The 8,116-nt window shown below is 38.9% G+C and overlaps 1 pseudogene; it reads left to right on the forward strand.

The window, feature by feature from the left end:
* Positions 1 to 5,271: 5,271 nt before the first annotated feature.
* LOC127493334 (U6 spliceosomal RNA) lies at positions 5,272 to 5,409 on the forward strand (annotated as a pseudogene).
* Positions 5,410 to 8,116: the final 2,707 nt, after the last annotated feature.

Below are 8,116 nucleotides of genomic sequence, written 5' to 3' on the forward strand. Positions count from 1 at the left end.
TCATTACCTGCTGCCTCTCAGGGTGAGCATTTGCAGGAAAATGTAATGGGTAGTTGAGCTATGATAAAATGAAGACACTGCAACATGGGATGCAGACATCCTGAAACATCTTAAACACTGTGCCAAAGGCCTACACTTTGGTGGTAGTTTTGGAAGAAGTATTGCATGCAGATAATGGAGATTGTTATCCAGAGTGCTATAGGGTCAATGTTTGTACGTCTCTAAAATTTATCTTGAAATTCTAGCCTTAAATAGATAATATTGGGATAAGGAGCCTTTGGGCAGTAAATAGGATAGAGGAGATTAAGAGGGTGAAACACTCATGAATTATAATAATGTCCTTTAAAGAGCTTTCAGGGTGCCTATTTCTCCTTTCATATTGCCATGTGAGGATACAATGAGAAGGCAAGGGTCAGGCATTAGGTTTAGCAGTTAAGACATCTCTTAGGACATCTGTATTCCATATCAGAATGCATGGTTCAGAGAGCCAGCTTTGTTTCCAAATCTAGCTTCCTGATAATGTACACTATAGGAGGTAGCAGGTGATGACTCAAGTAATTGGGTTCCTGTCACCTACATGGGAGTTTTGGATTGAGTTTCTGGATCCTGACTTCACACTGGCCTGGTCCTGGCCACTAGAGGCATTTGGGGAGTGAACTAGCAGATGGAAGATACTCTCCCCACACCGTGTGAGCATATGTTTCTCAAATTTATATAAGTAAGTTGGAAATTCTCAGTCTTGAAGAGGAACCCCACCAGAATATGACCATGCTAGAACCCAGATCTCAGATTTGTAGGATCTTGAACTGCAAGAAAAAAAAAATTACATTTAATCCACCCTGTCTATTGACATTTTTATAGCAACCCAAGTTGATGAAGTCACAGAATAAGAATCTATTACATTAGTAACAGAACACTGATGTTTCCATGAGGAAAGCTATCTGATGCAATCAACCTGTTACTACATAGCAGAGGATTGTGCCAATCTCGGGGATCAGTGTTGATTTCTGTTATGGGCAAATCAGCTGCTCAGCCAAGTTGCCCTTGATAAGTGGAAGTCCAGGTTATTGAGCTCACACATCACTGCCAACTCTGCTACCATGGCCAATTTGTTCAGCAGCTATTTTGTTGAAGACAGTGTTGGCTGGAGAAAGAAGCTGACTAGTATCTACAGAATGGGTTCATCCTATCACCTTGATTATTAAAGTCCTCCTGTGTGGAGGTTACCTTTTGATGATGGGTATTCACAGAAAACAAAATATATTCACCTGTTTTGCTTATTGAGATATATATCCACAAACATCTTACCCAAAATATCTTGTTATCTCTTTTCCAACCATATACCTTTCAAACTCTAGTGTTATTTTCCCCTTACTTTATAGCTTTGCTGAACATACTAATCTTGGATGGTTGGCAGTTTTTTTTCTGGCTTAGAGGGTTTCTGCTGAGAAGTCTGCTTTTCGTCTAATGGACTTTCCTTTATATGTAATTTACTTTTTTTCTTTAACTGCCTTTAGGATTCTCTTTTTGTGTTAAATGGTTTACAATTCGGCTACAGGAGGCCTCAGAAGTCTTTTATTTATTCTTTTTTTTTAACTTTTATTTAATGAATATAAATTTCCAAAGTACGGCTTATGGATTACAATGGCTTCCCTCCCATACCGTCCCTCCCACCCACAACCCTCCCCTTTCCCACTCCCTCTCCCCTTCCATTCACATCAAGATTCATTTTCAATTATCTTAATATACAGAAGATCAGCTTAGTATACATTAAGTAAGGATTTCAACAGTTTGCTCCCACACAGAAACATAAAGTGAAAAATAATAGATGATTTTTTTAAATGATGATGAAATCAGATCCGACCTATTGTCATGTTTAATCCCAGTGAGAGTCCAGTTGAGAATTGATAATTTCTTTTTTTTTTTTTACAGAAGATCAGTTTAGTATGCATTAAGTAAAGATTTCAACAGTTTGCACCCCCATAGAAACACAAAGTGAAATATATTGTTTGAGTACTCGTTATAGCATTAAATCTCAATGTACAGCACATTAAGGACAGAGATCCTACATGAGGAGTAAGTGCACAGTGAGTCCTGTTGTTGACTTTACCAATTGGCACTCTTGTTTATGGCATCAGTAATCTCCCTATGCACCAGTCATGAGTTTCCAAGGCTATGGAAGCCCTCTGAGTTCTCCGACTCTTATCTTGTTTAGACAAGGTCATAGTCAAAGTGGAGGTTCTCTCCTCCCTTCAGAGAAAGGTACCTCCTTCTTTGATGACCTGTTCTTTCCACTGGGATCTCACTCACAGAGATCTTTTGCCAGAGTGTCTTGGCTTTCCATGCCTGAAATACTCTCATGGGCTTTTCAGCCAGATCCGAATGCCTTTAGGGCTGATTCTGAGGCCAGAGTGCTATTTAGGACATCTGCCATTCTATGAATCTGCTGAGTATCTCACTTCCCATGTTGGATCACTCTCCCCTTTATTTATTCTATCGGTCAGTGTTAGCAGGTACTAGACTTGTTTATGTGCTCCCTTTGACTCTTAGTCCTTTCATTATGATCAATTGTGAACTGAAATTGATCACTTGGACTGGTGAGATGGCATTGGTACATGCCACCTTGATGGGATTAAATTGGAGTCCCCTGGTATATTTCTAACTCTACCATTTGGAGCAAGTCAGCTTGAGCATGTCCCAAATTATACATCTCTTCCCTCTCTTATTCCCACTCTTATGTTTAACAGGGATCACATTTCAGTTAATTTTCAACTCTTAAGAATAACTGTGTATTAATTACAGAATTAAACCAGTCATATTAAGTAGAACAGACAAAAAAACTACTAAGAGGGATAATGTATTAAGTTGTTCATTAACAGTCAGGGCCATGCTGACCAAGTCACCGTTTCCCATAGTGTCCATTTCACTTCAACAGGTTTCCTTTTTGGTGTTCAGTCAGTTGTCACCGATCAGGGAGAATATATGGTATTTGTCCCTTTGGGATTGGCTTATTTCACTCAGCATGATGTGTTCCAGATTCCTCCATTATGTTGCAAATGACTGGATTTTGTTGTTTCTTACTGCGGTATAGTATTCTAAAGAGTACATATCCCATAATTTCTTTATCCAGTCTACCGTTGATGGGCATTTAGGTTGGTTCCAGGTCTTGGCTATTGTGAATTGTGCTGCAATAAACATTAGGGTGCAGACCGCTTTTTTCTTTATCAATTTAAACTCCTTTGGGTAAATTCCAAGGAGTGGGATGGCTGGGTCGAACGGTAGGGTTATATTCAGGTTTCTGAGGAATCTCCAGACTGACTTCCATAGTGGCTTGACCAGTTTGCATTCCCACCAACAGTGGGTTAGTGTCCCTTTTTCCCCACATCCTCGCCAGCATCTGTTGTTGGTAGATTTCTGCATGTGAGCCATTCTAATCGGGGTGAGGTGAAACCTCATTGTGGTTTTGATTTGCATTTCCCTGATTGCTAATGACCTTGAACATTTTTTCATGTGCCTGTTGGCCATTTGGATTTCCTCTTTTGAAAAATGTCTATTGAGGTCCTTGGCCCATCTCTTAAGTGGGTTGTTGGTTTTGTTTTTGTGGAGTTTCTTGATCTCTTTGTAGATTCTGGTTATTAACCCTTTATCTGTAGCATAGTTTGCAAATATTTTTTCCCATTCTGTCGGTTGTCTCTTCACTCTCCTGACTGTTTCTTTTGCAGTACAGAAACTTCTCAATTTGATGCAATCCCAATAGTTGATTTTGGCTTTGACTGCCTGTGCCTCCCGGGTCTTTTCCAGAAATTCTTTGCCTGTGCCAATATCTTGAAGGGTTTCTCCAATGTTCTCTAGTAACTTGATGGTGTCAGGTCGTAGATTTAGGTCTTTAATCAATGTTGAGTGGATTTTTGTGTAAGGTGTAAGGTAGGGTTCTTGCTTCATGATTCTGCACGTGGAAATCCAATTTTCCCAGCACCATTTATTGAATAGACTGTCCTTGCTCCAGGAATTAGTTTTAGATCCTTGATCAAATATAAGTTGGCTGTAGATGTTTGGGTTGATTTCTGGTGTTTCAATTCTGTTCCATTGGTCTGTCCATCTGTTTCTGTACCAGTACCAAGCTGTCTTGATTACAACTGCCCTGTAGTATGTCCTAAAATCTGGTATTGTGATGCCTCCAGCTTTGTTTTTGTTGTACAAGATTGCTTTAGCTATTCAAGGTCTCTTGTGCCTCCATATGAATTTCAGCACCATTTTTTCCAGATCTGAGAAGAAGGTCTTCGGTATCTTGATTGGTATTGCATTGAATTTATAAATTGCTTTTGGGAGAATGGACATTTTGATGATATTGATTCTTCCAATCCATGAGCATGGAAGATTTTTCCATTTCTTGGTATCCTCTTCTATTTCTTTCTTTAAGGTTTTGTAATTTTCATCGTAGAGATCTTTAACGTCCTTGGTTAAGTTTATTCCAAGGTATTTGATTGTTTTTGTAGCTATTGTGAATGGGATTGATCTTAGAAGTTCTTCCTCAGCCATGGCATTGCCTGTGTATACAAAGGCTGTTGATTTTTGTGCATTGATTTTATACCCGGCTACTTTGCCAAACTCTTCTATGAGTTCCAATAGTCTCTTAGTAGAGTTCTTTGGATCCCCTAAATAAAGAATCATATTGTCTGCAAAGAGGGATAGTTTGAGTTCTTCCTTCCCAATTTGTATCCCTTTCATTTCTTTTTCTTGCCTAATAGCTCTGGCTAGAACCTCCAGAACTATATTTATAGCAGTGATGAGAGTGGGCATCCCTGTCTGGTCCCAGATCTCAGTGGAAATGCTTCCAACTTTTCCCCATTCAATAGGATGTTGGCTGTGGGTTTTTCATAGATTGCTTTGATTGTATTGAGGAATGTTCCTTCCAAACCCAGTTTGCTTAGAGTTTTCATCATGAACGGGTGTTGTATTTTATCAAATGCTTTCTCGGCATCTATTGAGATAATCATATGGTTTTTCTTCTGCAGTCTGTTAATGTGGTGTATCACATTGATTGTCTTGCGCACATTAAACCATCCCTGCATACCAGGGATAAATCCCACTTGGTCTGGGTGGATGATCTTTCTGATGTGTTGTTGCATTCTATTGGCGAGAATTTTATTGAGGATTTTTGCATCTATGTTCATCAGGGATATTGGTCTGTAATTCTCTTTCAGTGCTGTATCTTTCTCTGGCTTAGGAATTAAGGTGATGCTGGCTTCATAGAAAGAATTTGGGAGGATTCCATCTTCTTCGATTGTTCTGAATAGTTTGAGAAGAATTAGAGTTAGTTCTTCTTTAAATGTCTGGTAGAATTCAGCAGTGAATCCATGGCCCCTGCGCAAGGATGACACGCAAATTCGTGAAGCGTTCCATATTTTTGCTCCTGAATGATCAATGGGTCATAGAAGAAATCAAAAGAGAAATCAAAAACTTTCTGGAAGTAAATGAGGATAGCAGCACAACATACCAAAACTTACGGGACGCAGCAAAAGCAGTGTTAATAGGAAAGTTTATATCAATAGGTGCCTACATCAAGAAATTGGAAAGGCACCAAATAGATGAGCTTTCAATTCACCTCAAGGATCTAGAAAACCTACAGCAAACCAGACCCAAATCTAGTAGGAGAAGAGAAATAATTAAAATCAGAGAAGAAATCAACTTCTAACATATTTCTTTTGCTCAATTTTCCCATCTTTTTTCCTAGTATGTAATTTAAAAAAAAACTTTTATTTAATAAATATAAATTTTGAAAGTACAACTTTTGAATTATTGTGTTCCCCCCCATAACATCCCTCCCACCCACAACCATCCCATCTCCTACTCACTCTCCCATCCCATTCTTCAGGGTGCATTAAGATTCATTTTTAATTTTCTTTAAATACAGAAGATCAATTTAGTATATACAAAGTAAAGATTTCAACAGTTTGAACCCACACAGATACACAAAGTATAAAGTGCTGTTTGAGTCCTAGTTTTACTGTTAACTCACATAGTACAATACATTAAGGATTTGATATGTTGCATTGTTATCTTCATTTGCTTACAGAAAGTTTTTGATTTCTTCTATGACCCACTGTTCATTCAGGAGCATGCTGTTTAGTCTGCATGTGTTTGCATATGCTCTAGGGATTCCTGAGTTGCTAATTTCCAGGTTCATTCCATTGTGGTTTGAGAAGATTCATAGTATGATTTTGATTATTTTGAATTTTCTGAGACTTGCTTTATGGCCTAGAGTGTGGTCAATCTTAGAGAAAGTTCCATGGGGCTGGTGACTTGGCTCACTTTGTTAATACTCTGCTTGCGGCACCAGCATCCCATCTGAGCGCTGGGTTCTAGTCCCAGTTGCTTCTCTTCCAGTTCAGCTCTCTGCTGTGGCCCAGGAAGGCAATGGAGGATGGCCCAAGTGCTTGGGCTCCTGCACCCGCATGGGAGACCAGGAGGAAGCACCTGGCTCCTGGCTTCGGATCGGTGTAGCTCTGGCCATAGCGGCCATTTGGGAGGTGAACTAGCAGAAGGAAGACCTTTCTCTCCGCCTCTTTCTCTCACTGTCTAACTCTATCTGTCAAATAAATAATGAAAAAAAGAAAGTTCCATGCACTGCTGAAAAGAATGTGTATTCTTTAAGTGTAGGATGAAAAGTTCTGTAGATATCTGTTATATCCATTTGTTCTATAGTGTTGATTATATCTGCAGTTTCCTTGTTGATTTTCTGTCTGGTTGATATGTCCATTGCTGAAAGTAGAGTACTGAAGTCCCCAGTACTGTTATATTGGAGTCTAAGTCTCCATTTAAGTTCATTAACATGTCTTTTAAATAGCCCAGTGCCCTCTAATTAGGTGCATATACATTTATAATAGTGCAGAGGCTCTTGGCAGCTAAAGTCCTGAGCCATGGGCACTAGTGCCCTCCACATAGGTCCACTATGTACCTCTAATTACAGAAGAGTTTCCTCTGCTGTTTTTTCCATAACTCTTCCTTGAGACTACACTATCTCCACTTTTATTAAACTATCTTCTCCTGGACTATCAGTTAGCTCCCTCCCTATTTGGCCAGCTTGGAATCTCTCCTCCTCACTATCCCCTTGTATATAACTAAAAGATCCTAAAGAGTACTGGAATTTTCTTATCATGCCAAGTATTGTTATGGAAGTAGAATGCGATTGACCCTCTATTGCAATTTAACAGCTTCCCTAGGGCCCACTCTTAAATCTCCCACTTTGGACTACTTTGATTTATAATTCTCATATTAGTCACCAAAAATGGTAGAATCATTGTTATTAGAGCTATAAGGGGCCTTTGAAAGCCATTATCTCCTTAAATTTACCCATGTGCAATCTTGAAGCAGACTGATAATCTACTTTTCTAAAGTCACAGAGCTGCTAGTAGAAGAGATGGACCTGAAGCCTATATATTATAAATCTGAGACTTTTTATTCTAATGCATGACCACATTAGCGGGAGGTTAGAATCAGAAGCAGATTCAGAACACAAACCAGGCACTCTAGTGTGAGGTAAAGATGCCACCAAATGTCTGTCTCCTGATTCTCCTATACCTTCAAGTAATGGGAGAGTTTAATGTTTCTCAAACCAGATCTCCACCCATTCATCATAAATGTTGCCTCTCACTTGATATTATGACAACTTTCTTCAATTGTTAATTAAAACTGTCCCTTTAAATACTTTATTATATCCATATAATCCTTCTACCTTCACACTTGTTTTTTAAGTGTTACTTTCCCAATTTCACAAAGGCATTTCCTATGATAATTGAGAAAGCAAGTGGAAGACCTGTGGTCTTCACCTTTGTATGTAGACTGTAGCTCAAGGTATTTGTAGTCACTGCCTAGAATTGGATTTGGCAATTTTTACTGACTATTGTCTAAAATTGTAACCACACACACACACACACACACACACACACAGTGGTGGGGTGGGGAGAGAGAAACAGGAGGTTGCAATGATAAAAGAAAAAAAAAACTAACAAAATACATTTAACACATTTGATTTGAGCAAGAACAAGTTGCAAATAGAGCATCCTCCAGAACAGAGGTTCAGAAAAACCCTGAAATAAGCAGTATAATGAAATAA

This window comes from Oryctolagus cuniculus, chromosome 5 (assembly GCF_964237555.1).
Source record: "Oryctolagus cuniculus chromosome 5, mOryCun1.1, whole genome shotgun sequence".
In the NCBI taxonomy this organism is placed as follows: domain Eukaryota; kingdom Metazoa; phylum Chordata; class Mammalia; order Lagomorpha; family Leporidae; genus Oryctolagus; species Oryctolagus cuniculus.